The sequence below is a fragment of the Lactuca serriola genome, chromosome 6 (genome assembly GCF_051521515.1).
Source record: "Lactuca serriola cultivar US96UC23 chromosome 6, Lser_US96UC23_V15, whole genome shotgun sequence".
In the NCBI taxonomy this organism is placed as follows: Eukaryota; Viridiplantae; Streptophyta; class Magnoliopsida; order Asterales; family Asteraceae; genus Lactuca; species Lactuca serriola.
The window spans coordinates 52,518,254-52,535,960 of record NC_136413.1 but is presented as its reverse complement, the minus strand read 5'-3'; positions in this window follow the sequence as shown (position 1 = coordinate 52,535,960).

Sequence of the window (17,707 nt, the reverse complement as noted above, 5' to 3'; positions counted from 1 at the left end):
GACTCGGCGAGTGCACTAGGGCGACTCGGCGAGTCTATACGTGTTCACTGACTCCCTAAGATCCTCTCCTGACACGTCGAGTACACCCCCAACTCGACGAGTCCCACCTGGCATGAATCGCGGGGCCACCACGACTCAACTCGGTGAGTTCCATCTCGACTCAGTCCACCTGTCAACCCTCTCTAACTCTCCCTAACTCACTGAGTCAACCCTTAACTCGGCAAGACCACTCGCTGAGTGGTTAAGGACAATCTGCATGCTACTCGCCGAGACTGTTCTTCGGACTCGGCGAGTCCATGCCATGCATCAACTCAATCTCGCTTCTGAGGTCAGATCCGCTCCAACAACTCATAGATTTGGCCCTCCCAAGCACATTCATCACGTAAAGTCACAGTCTTGGCTACCATGCAACGCCTACAAGGCTTCTTTTGAAGAAATGACCTCTAAAATGGCAACCCAAGTCTCCAACTCAAAAGGAAAGACATAAAGCATGGCATTTGGGACTCTCTGGACCTACTAAGGTCCAGATCTAGGTACCATATCCCCATGGGACCCCTCACACTCCAAATACAAGGCAAACAAGGCATGAAGAAACCCTAGATTTGACCATATCAACAAAAACACGAGAATAAGCTCTGAATGATACCTCAAGTAGCTTCCTCTGTCGAAATGGAAGTAGATCCAAGCTCCCCAACTCTCCTAGCTTGACTTTCCCCTTCCTTTCTTGCAAACACACACAAAATTGGTGAATAATGGCCTCTTATCTCACTCACAAGAACTCTCAGCTGTTTTGGTGCTCTCAAGGTCAAGGTAGCCGCAATGAAGGGCCATAAGGTCCTTTAAATAGGGCTTAGGACCGGGAAATTAGGGTTTCATTAAACAGCGCGGACTCGCTGAGTCCATTCCTTGGACTCGCCGAGTCCAGGCGCGAACCCGCGTCCAGAACCGCGATCCTACTCGGCGAGTTTGAGCTCCAACTCGCCGAGTCCCCTTACAAAACACCAAAAAATATATGAATAAAAGATACCTGGAAATCCGGGCTGTTACAATTCTCCCCCACTGGAACTAGACTTCGCCCTCGAAGTCTCGCTCTGCAAATAGCTCCGGATGCTGCTCACGCATCTCACGCTTCGGCTCCCAGGTCATCTCTGACCCCTTCCGATGCTGCCACTAAACCAAAACCAGGGGTACCTCCTTGTTCCTCAGAACCTTGATTTTCCGATCTCTGATGGCCACTGGTCTCTCAGCATAATTCAGGCTCGCATCCACCTGAATATCCTCTAATGGAACCACTGCCGACTCATCGGCTATATACTTCCTCAGCTACGACACATGGAAAGTGTTGTGAATCTGCCCCAACTCTGCTGGCAAATCCAAACGATAGGCTTCCCGACCTACCGTCGCGATCACTCGGAAAGGACCAATATATCGGGGCCCCAACTTGCCCCTCTTCCTGAATCGAATCACTCCTTTCCAAGGAGAGACCTTCAGGAGTACAAGGTCGCCGACCTGGAACTCAATCTCGGACCAACGCCTGTCTGCGTAACTCTTCTCTCAGCTCTGAGCGGTCAACAACCTCTGTCTGACCTGTTGGATCTGCTCTGACGTCTGAAGCACGATCTCTATACTGCCCATTACCCGCTGTCCAACCTCTCCCCAACAAATGGGGGTCCGACACCTTCTCCCATACAACAGCTCAAAGGGTGGCATACCAATGCCCGAATGATGGCTGTTGTTGTAGGAAAACTCTGCCAAAGGCAAATATGCATCCCAGCTACCCCCGAAATCCAACACACATGCCCGGAGCATGTCCTCGAGCGTCTGAATCGTCCGCTCACTCTAACTATCTGTCTGGGGATGATATGCGGTACTAAAATGCAGTCTAGTACCCAACTCCTCATGAAACTTCTTCCAGAATCTGGAAGTGAAGCGCACATCTCGGTCTGAAACAATCGAGATCGGCACCCCATGCCGAGATACCACTTCCCTCACATACACCTCCGCCAATTTCTCTGCTGAAGAACTCTCGCTGATAGCAAGGAAGTGAGCGCTCTTCGTCAATCTGTCCACAATCACCCAAATTGCATCAACTCCTCTGGCAGTCCTTGGCAATTTGGTGATGAAATCCATAGTGATCTGTTCCCACTTCCACTCGGGAACCTCCAATGGCTGCAACTTGCCATGCGGTCTCTGGTGCTCGGCCTTAACCCTACGGCATGTCAAGCACCTCTCAACAAACCACGCGACATCCCTCTTCATACAGGGCCACCAATACTCCTTTCTGAGATCCAAATACATCTTAGTGGCCCCCGGATGGATCGAAAATTTCGACCGATGGGCCTCCTCCATCAAAATGGTACACGTTCCTCCCACAAACGGTACCCAGATACGCCCTTGAAATGTCATAAGCCCCCGACCATCAGTAACGAACTCTAAAACCAAACCAACAACCCGTTCCCTCTTCTGCATCTTAGGTTGCACAACCTCAGCCTGTGCCCCACGAATGGCGTCCAACACTGGAGCTATCACGGTCAATCTCAAACATACATCCCGTAGCGGGGTGCTCTCCGCCCTGCAGCTCAATGCATCGGCTACCACATTAGCCTTGCCTGGGTGGTATAGGATCTCACAATCATAATCCTTGACCACATCCAACCACCTTCTCTGACGCATATTTAGGTTGGGCTGATCCATCAAATACTTCAAGCTTTTATGGTCTGTGTATATCGTACACCAAACCCCATACAAGTAGTGACGCCAAATCTTGAGGGCGAACACCACCGCCCCCAACTCTAGATCATGAGTGGGATACCTCGTCTCATGAGGCTTCAGCTGCCTCGATGCATATGCTATCACATGCCCTCTCTGCATCAGCACCGCTCCCAACCCCAAAATCGATGCATCACAGTATACCACAAAGTCCTCCATCCTTTCCGGGAGGGCTAACACCGGGGCTTCGCACAACCTTTGGTGAAGTGTCTCAAAGGAGGTCTGCTGCTCAGGGCCCCATGAAAAAGCAACACCCTTCCGGGTCAATCTGGTGAGAGGCACTGCGATCTTAGAGAAATCCTTGATAAACCTCCGATAATACCCTGCCAACCCTAGGAAACTCCTGATCTCGGAGGGTGACCTCGGCACCTCCCAACTCATCACCGCCTCAACCTTGGCCGGATCGACCAATATCCCTTCCTGGTTAACGAGATGTCCTAAGAACTGGACCTCCCGCAACCAGAAATCACACTTGGAGAATTTGGCATAAAGCCACTCCGATCTCAGAACTCCGAGAACCTCTCTCAAATGCTCCTCATGCTGCTCTCTACATCTCGAATATACCAGAATGTCGTCGATAAATACAATCACCGACCGATCCAGCATCGGCCTACACACTCGGTTCATGAGATCCATGAACACTGCCGGGGCATTGGTGAGCCCGAAAGGCATCACCACAAACTCATAATGCCCATAACGCGTCCTGAACGCTGTCTTCTGGACGTCCTCATCTCGCACCCTCACCTGATGATATCTAGACCTCAAGTCGATCTTGGAGAACCAAGATGCTCCCTGCAACTGGTCGAACAAATCGTCGATCCTGGGCAACGGGTAACGGTTCTTGACCGTCAGCTTGTTCAACTCCCGGTAATCAATGCACATCCGGTGTGAACCATCCTTCTTCTTGACGAACAGGATAGGCGCTCCCCACGGCGAGCTGTTCGGCCAAATAAACCCCTTTCCCAGTAGCTCCTGAAGTTGCAAGGATAACTCTTGCATCTCTAGAGGTGCAAGACGATAAGGCACCTTAGCGATAGGCGCGGCCCCCGGAACCAAATCGATACTAAACTCCACTTGCCTCACAGGAGGCACACCCGGCAACTCCTCGGGAAATACATCCGGGAACTCACGCACCACCGGAACCTCCTCAACTGAACTCGACCTCTCGGAATCCACCCGCGTATCCATCACATACGCCACAAAACCCTTACAGCCCTGCTGTAGACACTGCCTCGCCCTAGCGGCCGAACAAAACGCTGATCCTGAACGTGTACCCTCGCCGTACACCGAAAGAACTCCCCCACTAGGGTGTCGTATGGTCACCAGTTGTCGCTCGCAGTCGATAACCGCACCGAATCTGCTCAACTAGTCCATGCCCACAATGACACAGACATCACCCATCGCAATAGGAACCAGATCAATCGGGAACTCAACACCGAAAATCTCGACTACGCACCCTCGGAGAACCTACGTGGCATATATCACCCTCTCATCAGCTATGGACACTCTCAGAGGCCGACTCAACGCCTCACGACTAACACTGATATGCTGACTAAAGGCCAAAGATACAAAAGACCGACTCGCACCCGAGTCAAATAACACCAAGGCAGGTACAGAATTCACAAGAAAAGTACCTACGCACAACATAATATAAGCATAATATCTCAACATCAAAATAAATACATGAAAGAATACATACCAGCCACGACATCGGGCGCTGCGCGGACCTCCTCCGTGGTCATCTGAAAAGCTCTCCCTTGTGCCCTCAGCGCCTCGGCCTTCACTGGCCGACTCTCGGTAGCTCTGATGGCGGCAGGGGCAGATCCCTGAGGTGCTCCCTGAGATGAGCCTCGCAACTGTGGACACTCTGCCTTCCGGTGTCCGATCTGATTGCAGTGAAAACACACCGCAAACCCCTTGGGGTAGTCCTTGGCCATGTGCCCCTCCTTGCCACACTTGTAGCAAGATCCCACTCTACAGAATCCATCATGACCCTTGCCACACTTCCCACAAGTGTGGCCCTTCTGGCTCCCTGGTTTGGGATCAGCAGGCTTGGCCTGCTTGGCTGTCGGCTGAGACTGTGCCGGTCGCCGATCCCTCCCCTGAGACTCCGCCTCCTCCCTGGCCTGAGTCTCTAGCTCAATCTCCCTCTTCCGGGCATTTTCCTGAAGCTCAGCAAATGTCCGGTACGAGGAGTTCGCCGCGAACTCCCGAATGTATTGCCTCAAGATACTCAGATATCGGCTCATACGTGCCTGCTCGGTGGACACGTGCTCAGGGTAGAACATCACCCTCTCATGGAACATCCTGGTAATCGTTGTAACCGACTCAGTACCCTGCTTGAGGGTCAGAAACTCCTGGGCCAAATGCTCCCTCTCCACCTGGGGAACGTACTCATCTCGGAACATGGCAGTGAACCTCTCCCAGGTCACTGCCACAAGCTCAGCAGGCGTAAAGTGCGCCGTCACAAACTTCCACCAGTCCTTCGCTCCCAAGCGAAGCTGGTTCAGCGCGAACCGAACCTTCAAATGCTTAGGAGATGAGCAAGTGAAGAAACACCCCTCTATGTCAGAAATCCACCTCATAGCTGCCACCGGGTCCTGGGTCCCATCAAACTCTGGCGGTTTTGTGTTGCTGAACTCCCGGAACAGCAACACATCACCACCTTGCGGCCTTGCGGCAGCAATAGCTGCGGTGGCCGCTGCAACAGCAGCCTCAGAAAGAGCGGCATAATGTTCGTCAAAGGTCTCAATCAGCGTGGTCTTCATAGACCCAAACATCTCTGGTATCTCTGCCATGATGGCCGCAGCCACCTCCTCGTGGATGATCCGGCGGATCTCCTCATCACTAGTATCACTGCTCTCAGGCATCAAACGTGTCCTCACCATGATCTACCTCTGAAATACAACATACGATAAATTAGAATCCATTCGAGCATACTCACACTCGACAACTCATCCCTCCTTGATCCTTGGTACTCCAAAGATTCTTACTTGGGCTGTACACCGCTTCGGTGCTTTCAGTAGTACGAGCCCAATACTACTGTCCGCACCGTATCAGAATACACCCCAAGTACTCTATCATGCATAGACCACTCTCTAATAGATCTCTCATAAGCCCCTCACTGCTACCTACTCACTCTCAAGCATCTCATAGCAGCTCACCTCTTCCTAGGCTAAGGCATCACAAATCAGGGCACTCTAGTCCTAATAGGAATACCTAGCCTACTCTAGCATGCGAATACATCATAACAATATCAATATCACATAACATGAGGGTATTTTGGGAAAACACCTTTCGGGCGCAGACCGATCGTACACACACTCTGCTCTGCGTTTTTCCAAAATCTTTTACTCTTTTTGAAAATACTTCTAAAATCCTCAGTTTGAGTTCAAATACGTCCGAAGGTGTACTCGAATCCCTCAAACCAAGGCTCTAATACCAAATTGTAACACCGTGAATTTCAAAATAATTTTTCGCTTAATATAAAAACATTTTCATTTAATTTTCATAAAAACATCAATGTTTTAAGACTCCAATCCATATCATACAAAACCCCAAGATCACATATCATAAAAATCCCATGCGTGTGTATAGATCAAGCCAGCGCCTTCCCACGGTCATCACTAGTACTTGAAACAAGCAACACTAACACTGTAAGCACAAAGCTTAGTGAGTTCCCCAAAATACCACACATAACACATATTAGCCACTCGAGGCTATAACTCTGTGGGTCCGTAGACCCTGCTCTGTGAACCCACTGGTTCTAACTCTAGGAACCTTCCGGTTCCAACTCTATAAACATGCACATCATAAATCACATAGAAATAATGCAGTACAACACATAACAAACATATAGCATACAAATACTCTATCACATAACTCTGATTACCTACTCAAGGTAAAGTATAGTGAGAAGACTCACCTCGTATATCTCGATAACTCGCGAATCCTGGAAATCACTCGTGCTCGATCCTCCGAGCTATAATCCTCCTATAACATCATATATCTCTAATTAACACTTTTACCACTAAGGTTGACTACCCCTATCAAGTCAACACTGGTCAACTCTGGTCAACTGTCAATGGTCAACTTTGACCGGACTCGGCGAGTGCACTAGGGCGACTCGGCGACTCTATACGTGTTCACTGACTCCCTAGGATCCTCTCCTGACACGTCGAGTACACCCCCAACTCGACGAGTACCACCTGGCATGAATCGCGGGGCCACCACGACTCAACTCGCCGAGTCTCAAGAACAACTCGGCGAGTTCCAGCTCGACTAGTCCACCTGTCAACCCTCTCTAACTCTCCCTGACTCACTGAGTCAACCCTTAACTCGGCAAGACCACTCGCTGAGTGGTTAAGGACAATCTTCATGCTACTCGTCGAGTCTGTTCTTCGGACTCGGCGAGTCCATGCCATGCATCAACTCAATCTCGCTTCTGAGGTCAGATCCGCTCCAACAACTCATAGATCTGGCCCTCCCAAGCACATTCATCACGTAAAGTCACAGTCTTGGCTACCATGCAATGCCTACAAGGCTTCTTTTGAAGAAATGACCTCTAAAATGGCAACCTAAGTCTCCAACTCAAAAGGAAAGACATAAAGCATGGCATTTGGGACTCTCTGGACCTACTAAGGTCCATATCTATGTACCATATCCCCATGGGACCTCTCACACTCCAAATACAAGGCAAACAAGGCATGAAGAAACCCTAGATTTGACCATATCAACAAAAACACGAGAATAAGCTCTGAATGATACCTCAAGTAGCTTCCTCTGTCGAAATGGAAGTAGATCCAAGCTCCCCAACTCTCCTAGCTTGACTTTCCCCTTACTTTCTTGCAAACACACACAAAATTGGTGAATAATGGCCTCTTATCTCACTCACAAAAACTCTCAGCTGTTTTGGTGCTCTCAAGGTCAAGGTAGCCGCAATGAAGGGCCATAAGGTCCTTTAAATAGGGCTTAGGACCGGGAAATTAGGGTTTCATTAAACAGCACGGACTCGCCGAGTCCAGGCGTGAACCCACGTCCAGAACCGCGATCCTACTCGGCGAGTTTGAGCTCCAACTCGTCGAGTCCCCTCACAAAACACCAAAAAAATATATGAATAAAAGATACCTGGAAATCCGGGCTGTTACAGAAGTAATATGGAATATTAACGGTTCACTATGGGTGGCCTGTCAGTGAGGCATACCAATTCTAGATATCAGATTTCAGGTAGAGTAGACGTGGTTATTTTGCATGTGATTGTTTTAGGTTGAGAAAGGATTTGTTCATCTTCAGGTTGGAGAGCCCTTTTAAGGTTGGTTTCGGTTGCCTTGGGGACATGGTATGCTCGGGTTGTGGTCGTGTTGCTTAGATTGTATGGCATACCGGGGATGGTAAGGAATGATTTTGAGGACAAAATCTAATGTAAGTGGGGGAGAGTTATAACACCCTGTTCCGAATCGTTTCCTATTTTGGGGTGGTGACCAAAGATCGAGTATTATCAGGCTTAGGACCTTTGAGTAAATGAGATCTGGACCCATTTGGATGTGAGTGATGTATATTTAGATGATCCGATTGTTCGGTCTGTGTTTTGGAGCCAAGGGGTATTTTGGTAAAGTTTCAGTTCGGACATTTATGGAAATTAGGTTTTTGTTCGAGAAATTTTAAGGCAAGTATGAGCTGATAAAAGCTCAGAGCTTCTTGGTACCTTTTCAGGGATATAAGGATTGTCAAAATCGGGTTTATAATGAAGAAGTTTTGGCCTTCAGAGAATTATAAGGTTTAAGGATAACCCTAGTACGCGGGGTGTACATGGGATTCGGCCCAATTTGGAAAATTGGACCATGATTTGGGCCTTGGGTGGCAAATTAGGATTTGGGCCTTCTGGATTGTAAGTTTCTGCCTTAGTCTTGGACCAGACTAGGTAAGGGGTAAAATGGTGTTTTTACTTAAATATGGACTAATAGTTTTGGATTGGAATCCAAATTATTAATCGATGTTATTTGGTACTGATAACTCGGGAATTTATCAGACAAGCAGCCAAAGATCTTTCAGTGTGATTCAGCAGTTTGAGGTGAGTTTCCTCACTGTGTTTTGCAGGTCGAAGGCACCAGTGTTGGCCCATGATTATGCTATGTTAGTATGCCAGTTGTCTTCATGACTCTTGCATGTGTTATCTACATGTGTTATGTATGGTATGTGGTATTTTGGGGTTCTCACTAAGCTTTACGCTTACGGTTTTTAGTTTAAGTCTTAGGTACTTCCAGTTCCAAGGGGAAGGGCTCGGGATGATTGTAAAGCACACACCACATCGTTCCACATTATGCGATTTAATCTGATTTCAGTTAATGTTTAATACACTTATCTTATCTGGATTGTATTGACGATGTTTTAGAATACTGACTTTATTAAATTAAAAATGAAAATTTTGAGTCGAATTTTTGGGACGTTTCATTAGGATTTACGGGTATATGGCATTAAATCATAAGGATTAGCATTTCAATACATATGAAATTAAGTCATATCGGTAAGTGTTTAAGGGTTATGTCATTAAGTCACACAAGTTAGGGTTTAATGATAATGGAATCAAGTCAATAGGTAAGGGTTTAAGGGTAATGCCATCATGTCATATGGGTCCGGGTTTAAGGGCTATGGCATTAAGTCGAATAGGTTAAGGTTTAATGGTTATGACATTAAGGCATACATGTTAGGATTTACAAGCATATGGCATTAAACCGTACATGTCTTAAGTCATAAGGGTTAGGCTTTACGGGAATATTGCGTTAAGTTATACAAGTCAAGGTTTCTAGGCATTTGTCATTATATCGTATGGGTCAGGTTTTAAGGCATATATATATATATATATATATATATATATATATATATATATATATATATATAAAGAGAGAGAGAGAGAGAGAGAGAGAGAGAGAGAGAGAGGTAGGTTCCGTGTTTAGATTAAAAAAATAGAGATCTTGAGATTCAACCCTAGCCACATATTTCACATCTATCGCTCTAACCCTCCGACGTACCGGCACGATAGGCCTGTAATAATCATAAATGATTATCTAGTGCCGCCCATTCCTTTCTCCCCCACCACAACAACTGTCACCGCCACAACCACTACCACCACCTTTGACACCAGCTGACCCCACCACTGTGACCTCTATCACTTAAACCACCACCTCTTCTGCCACCAACCGCCTTAATCATTTATCATTACTCAATCTGTGAACAGACGTATATGTATAATCATTTATGATTAGGCATATACGTATAAACATGTATAATCTTATATGATTATACCTCTCTGCCATATAATCATTTATAATTAGGCATACATCACTGTTGTCGGTATGCTGGAGAATTAGAGCGCCAAATGAGAAATATGTAGCCAAGGTTGAATCTCAAGATCCCTATTTTTCTTTTAATCTCAAGTGAACCGTCCCTATGCTTTTATATATATATATATATATATATATATATATATATATATATATATATGTATATATATATACATATATATATATATATATATATATATATGTATATAGGAAAAAAGGGGTCGACCCTAACCCTAAAAACCCCAAAATTATGACATTACCCTTACAAATTTAATAAAGAAACAAATGAGAAAATAACATAAATCTTCCCCCCCCCCCTCAATATTTATATGGTTATCAATCATATCGAACTTGATCTTCATATTTTCAAGTTTATTCTTTGGAAGGGCCTTTGTGAGAATATCAACAATTTGGAAGTCTCATGGAACATAGGATAACTCTAGAATTCCAGAAATTTTAATTTTTCTTTGATTAAATGACGATTAATCTCCACATTTTCGTGTGATCATAATGAATAGGGTTTCTATCAATTTCAATTGTAGATTTATTGTCACGGAATAGAGTCATCTTCTTAAGATTCTCAAGTTTTAGTTCCTTCAACATCCGTTTTAACCATATTCCTTCATAGATTCCTTAACACATTGCTTGGAATTTAGCCTCAACACTACTTCTACCTACCATGGAGTGCTTCTTACTTCGCCAAGTCACTAGATTGCCCAACACAAATGTACAATAGCCTGAAGTTGATCGACCATCTACACAAAATCTTCCCTAGTCAGCATCTATATAGATGTTTACTCCCCGATGACTGGTCTTTTTATACAATAGCGCATATCCTAAAAAAAAAATTTCAAGTAGTGGTGAATCTAAAAAACAACTTTCATATGCGGGGTTGTAGGGGCATTCATCAACCTGATTACAATACCCACATCAAACCCGATGTTCGGTCTTATATGTGAAAGATATTAATTTTCCCACTAGTTTTTGGTATCTTCCTTTATCTACCTGCTCTTCTTTGGTTCCTATTCGGAATTTAATTTCCAGTTCCATTGGTACATTTGTTAGTTTGCACCCCAATAAATAAGTTTCTTCGAAGAGATCGAGAGTGTGCTTTCTTTTGGATACATAAATTCCCGTTCTTGATCTTGCAATTTCCATCCCAGATCTTTTATTTCAAATTCTCTTCCAAAAATGAATTTTAGTTCCTTAATTTCCTCTAAGTAGTCTTCGGTTATAATGATATCACCATGTAGACAATCATTATCACAACTAGTCCATCAAGGGAGTGCTTGGTGAACATCGTATCATCGGTTTGCCCATGAATGAATCCATATCGTTTCACCACTTGGGTCAACTTTTGAAACCATGATTAAGGCGACTACTTTAGGCTGTAAAGGGATTTTCTATGTTTGCACATAACTCCTTTGTTCTCTAGGGACTCAAATCTCGGTGGAACATCCATGAAGACTTCTTCGTCTAACACCTATCTAAGAACGTGCTTTTCACGTCAAGTTGATGTAACGGCAAGTCAAGGTTTACAGTAAGAGAGAGTAATACATGAATGGAGTTTAGTTTTGCCACATGAGCAAACATCGTTTCATAGTCGATCCCATAAGATTGTGTAAATCCCTTAGCGGCTACTCTTGCTTTAAATCGACATACACTTCCATCGAAGTTACACTTGACAACAAACACCCACGTACACCCTATTGTCTTTTTTCCTAGTGGATGGTTAGTGTACTCCTAAGTTTTTCTTTTCTGAAGGGCATTTACTTCTTCATTCACTACATTTTCCCATTCCTTTTTTGAGATAGATTCTTGAAAGTTTCTAGGAACCTGTATTTTAGAAACTGAAAGAGAAAAAGCTTCTTATTTGTGTGAGAGTTTGTCATATAAAACGAAGTTACTAATTGGGTGAATATTACAACTTCTCTTCCCATTTCGTAAGGTGATTGGAATATTTAGATCACCTGACCCATTAGGGAAAATATAATAATGATGCTCCTTTTGTTGAGTATTACCGGTTGAATCTAGGACAAATACATGGCTGTATGCTTCAGTAGTTACTTGCTCTACCAATTTAGCTTGTTGTTTCGGCCGCTTGGTATAGACTATGTAGTCTTTTTGAGCATCATTATTTAAGGTTTCATCTATTGATGGAGTTGGGAAAAATTATGGAGCACTTGGATTTGACTAGTTGGTATCAACTTCAATCAAAATTGGTATTGGGTCGGAAATATTCATATGTGGGATCGACTCGTAAGGTAATAAGGTAGGATAGTCCAAAAACTGATATTCCCCACATTTCTCCCCTTAAATATCAGTTTTGGAATAATAAGGTTTGTCTTCAAAGAATGTGACATCGATGGAATGGTATAATTTCTTAGCGGAAGGAGAGTAGCCCTTATAACCACGCTGGTTTGCAAAATATCCCAGAAAGATACATTTGAATGACCTAGGATCAAGCTTGCTACATTTTGGCTGATGATTATGAATAAATGAGGCACAGCCAAATATTTTAAGTTCCATCTGGGAAAAAAATCGAATGTGGGGAAAACTAGATTGAAGAGATCGGTGTGGAGTTTTGAAGGTAATGACTCCAGAAGGCATCCTATTAATAAGGTACACAACAATTAAACTGCTTCACCCCAAAAATGATTTGGAACCGAACTAAATAATAGTAATGAATGAGTTACCTCTAGTGAATGTTTATTTCCTTTCCATGTAAGGTGAGTTTTCTCACTATATCCATGGGTCGAAGGAACTAATGTCGGCCCATTACTTGTTATGTGGAATGCTAGTCGTCCCTGTGATGCTTGCATGAAAGACCAGGATCTGGCCCATGGCAATTGTATGTAAGACCATGGGGGTATCCCATGGAACTTGTATGTAAGACTGAGATTTAGCAATCGACATTGCAAGGAAAGACCATGGGGGTAGCTCATGGAATGTGTATGTAAGACTGGGATTTGGCCCTCAACATTGCAAGGAAAGACCATGGCGGTACCTCATGACACTTGTATGTAAGACTGGGATTTAGCCCTCGGCTTAGCAAGGAAAGACCATGGGGTAGCCTATGGCACTTGTATGCTTTGGTATGTGGTATTTTTGAGAACTCACTAAGCTTTGTGCTTACGCTTTTCAGTTTATGTTTCAGGTACATCCAGTACTAAGGACAAGGGCCCGACGTGATGGTATAATATCCCCAGAGTTTTCAACATTGGCAATTAATGATATTACTCTGATGTTTAAATGATATATTCACTTTGATTATTTTTGGAACAACTTGTTTGTACGATTTATTATTTGTAAAAATGAAAAAAAAATTACCTGGATTTTCGAGACATTACACGTTTCTATCAGATCCTTGGTTTGGGTATGCCTGAACTCAAACCGGGGAATTGGTAATCTTTTGAAAGAAAGTAGGTTTCTAAAAAGATATTTGTAAAGAAAATAAGTTTTTGAAAAGATTTCTATAAAGAAAAAGGGGGTGTGATGCGTACAATCATCCCATCTCTACTAAGTGATTCCCAGAATACTCATACATGTTGATATGATATATGATATGAATGTTTAGATGCTAGGATAAGGCTAGGGATACTTTCAGGAATTACATGATAGATCGGCCTGATATGTGATGCCTTGTAGCCTAGGAAGCATTGGATGCTATGATTGGGAATATGTATTAGTAACAATAATCGATAAGTGTATGCTTTAAAATTTGTTTACGATTAGGTTCATATCGCCCTAAAATGATTGATTTTTGCTTATTTCATGTTCCTTGTTTGGTTGTGGTCCTAGGGTAGAATCTTTTATTCGATAGTCAATTTGATCATGGATTCTATATAATTTGCATGCATAAGGCAAGTGGAAGTGAGAGTAGAAGTTCCTAGCATAGTAGTAGCAAGTGGGAGTGGGATGCTCTTTGTTTGTTTTATGGCTTGGAGTGTTATTGCACGAATGTTGCTTGCTTTGTGCTTTGTGGAACTCTTAGTGATATGAATTAACTATTAAGTGAATATGTTAAGCCACATGTTGCAAAGGATAAATAATCGTAGAGTGATGGATTTGACTCTATTGTGCAACTCTTTTCTGAGTCCAATCAATGTAAAGTTGAGTCTTTTACTCGAAGGGTTATTTAAGCTTTGTTGCATGCGATTGTATTCATGAAGTGGTTAGCTAACATTATTGGGAGTTTTTTAGCAGTTGTTGGCAGGGTGACGTCGGGAACCTAGGAGGGCCTAGGAAGTGCTTTAGCAGGTTGGGTTGCACTGTTTAGTAGGTGCTTAGATTACGGATTTGAGAAGGTGACTTGATGGATTCGGGAAAACTCTTGAGGAAAGTATAGGTAGGTGTGTAAGGTATTATTCGGCTGATACTACTAAAAGCACAGGATCCATATTTGAATCAAGGGGAGTCAAGGAGAATCTAGGAAGCCTGTGGGAAGAGGATTCTTTGAGTATGTTCTGATTATTTTATGGTTGCTTTTCAGTATGGTGATAAGTACTTGTTGAGGAAGTCTAGGCTCTAGTTCAGGCTCAGGTGCTGGCATTGAACAGATGGATGAGTATATGCAGGACTTCATCTCGTCGGAGATCACCCGCAACATTTTGGAGCAGACTCTTGTGATCTTTAGTTTGGTCAAGGAAGGGATTATGGAGATTTTGGATGAGCGCCCATACACGTTACGCATGGGATTTTTGCTATTGTGGGGGCTCGCATTCTTTCCTTTTGCAAGTTTTGTACTTGTGGAGCTCCCGAGTTCTTTGAGGAGAAGGACCCCATTGCTAGTAGGAAGTCGTTAGCGGACATGCCAAATGCTTTTTATTCAGGCTTCTACTCCGAGTGGTAGAAGGCTAGATTGTTTCTTGTCTTTTAAAAGACAGAGCCCGAGATTGGTGGGAGGAGGTGGACTTCGCTTTGGGAGGTGATGCCATTAAGACGATGACTCAGGAGGAATTTGTGACCCAGTTTAGGGTAGAGTTTGCACCAGCTGTCGAGGTGCAACAATTGGCGAGGGAGCTTCGGGACCTTCGCCAGTTAATTGAGACTATGGCAGAGATCACTGCCAAGTTTAGGGAGATGACTCTTTTGGTTTGGTAGTATTCCACAAACAAGGAGATGAAGAAGACAAGGTGCCATGATATGTTGCGAGATGGTATAAGGTAGTTTGCCAGCTTTTCAGCTTGTCGGACTTTGGCGGATATGATAGCTAGAGCCCGAAAGCGGGAGATTGATTTTGAGAACATTAGGAAGAGGAAAAAAAGCAGGTGCAGACAGTGTGAGGGTACTGCGAAGAGACCGAAGACTTTTGATCAGCAAGTGAGACGCTAGCAGGGCCGAGGTCAGTACAGCACATGCGGGAAGTAGCACAATGGAGTTTGTCGATTTAAGGATTCGGGCTGCTATATGTATGTCAGTCTTGGTCAAGACAACAAAGTTTGTCCCCAGGGGACGCTTCCGTTATGTTTCCATTGCAACCAGGTTGGCTAAGAGAAGTCTGATTGTTTGATGTTGTGGGGTGGATCAGTGTGTGTACCTGCTCCAGTTACTTTGAGGATCACTGATGGTCACGATGGTAGAGTGAATGTTCCCGTGGAGAGGAGCTAGGCATTACAGTCACGGGCTGAGGAGATCCGAGTTCCACTAGTTGACGTCGCAGATATTTTATTTTAAGAATCCTCATATGCCATTTTGCATACCGAGAACCATGCTTATAAGATATTCGCATGATCCAGTTTTGGATGTCGATGTGGGAGGCATTAGCCACCGTTAGAGCAAGATTTAAGTGAGAGAATACCAATACTCAGTTCGATATTTGGTGGTATCAGCAAGGAACTCAAGGAATCGGTAAGGTGAGCATGTTGGGTTTGAATGCAGGAATTGTAGGGGTCATTCGGGAATACGAGGCAATGAGGAATTAGTTTGATCGTGGGTGTAAGATCAATAATTGTCAAGTTCATACCTTCGAAGTGTTGTCTGTTGCTGCTTTGCATGGGAATTACTCTAGTGCAAGTAGGTCGTTGAATTGGTTGGGTATCCATTTTGTTCTTTGTCATCTGATAAAGTCGCCAAGGACTTATAATGGATTTAGTGGAAAGCACTCGAGAATATTGAGCTCGTTGAGATTTCGGGAGGTATTCATTTAATTTTGGCGGGTGTGTGTTCACTAGGATTGGCTAGTAATGGAACGATAGTACTTGCGGGCTCATGTTGACAGCAGTTTCGAGTAGTTAGGTTTTGCGATAGATTGGAAATCTATCAATTTTTTGGTTGGAAGAGCGCAGTTAAATCCAAGTGCGGAAGAATCGCTTGGACTAAGGGATTGCACAAGGAATAAGATTTCAGGTTACCTTGCACATTAGTGGTAGCACATGGAGGGTATATGATTAGTTTCAGGTTGAGGGATTGTATTAAAGGATCTTTGCATGTTCTTGTTTGGTGAGGGCTTTGGGGTTCGAAGCATAACCTAAACACATGATTGAGGTATATCGGATGAGGTTTCAACTCATGATAATTATGGTTAGTATGGTAGATGCACGGTCAGACCATGGGTTGGGTCCATGGCAGTGTGGAAGTTTTGTAAGACTGCAGGGTGGCCGTAGCACTCACTAGGTTAGCAGGTAGTGATAGAAGTGTTGTAAGACTGTGGAGTGGCTGTAGCATTCACTAGGTTGGCAAGTAGTAATAGAGGTGTTGTGAGACTATGGGAAGGCCATAAAATTCATGGAATCATAGGAGGATGTGGTTCGTATGAGGTCAGCCATGATGTAAGACTAAAGCTGGACATGTAGCATTCATTTAGAGCAAAGTAAGTTACAATGCATTAGTCTGATGGTTGGTTATCATATCCCTGGTTGGAATAGGAGGGATACTGAAGCCTAGTATACAAGTAGGTTAGAGTAGCTTGGCCCGACAGACTCTTGAATACAGTCTCGTGGTACACTCATTTGAAAGGATGTTAGTTTCAGCGACCGCTCGGGAATCCGACGCTTTAGATCAATGGTTGATCAACTCGGAGCTCAAAAGATCTTGGATAGATCAAAAATGTGCATGTGGGTCAGCAAGATAATTTAGGACCGTAAGTATTTTGTTATGATTAGATTGTGAAGTGGAGCCACATTGGCTGTGTTTTCGAATTGTTTTATATGTCGGGAACTCAGATAAGGTATTGAATTCTGGGTTTTAAGCTGAGTAGTGATGGTTGTCCATTATTGGCTAAGGTCAAAGGGAGCAAAGATTCATCTGCGACAATATGTGAGTTCTGCTAAGGATGGGTTTGATTATTAGAAGGCCATCGTTTGATAGGGTCGACTTTTATCAAGGAACTGGTAAGTGGTCGTGGAGGATATATTTTCAGGTATCTATGAATTTGTTCGGATAGATAGGTTCGTTCGGTTCAGGTTGTGAAGTTGAGTCTTTGTGGGAACCTTTTGAATGGTTCTATCTTTCTGGGATTAAGACATCTTTTAGGGTTTTCAATTTTGGGTATAGCGATTAGATACTCGTTGGGTTGGGGAAAAAGTTAAGGTTCATTCTTTCTTAATTTGGGTTCGACAACAGCGAGGGTGGGCAGTCATCAAAGCGAGGTGACTTGC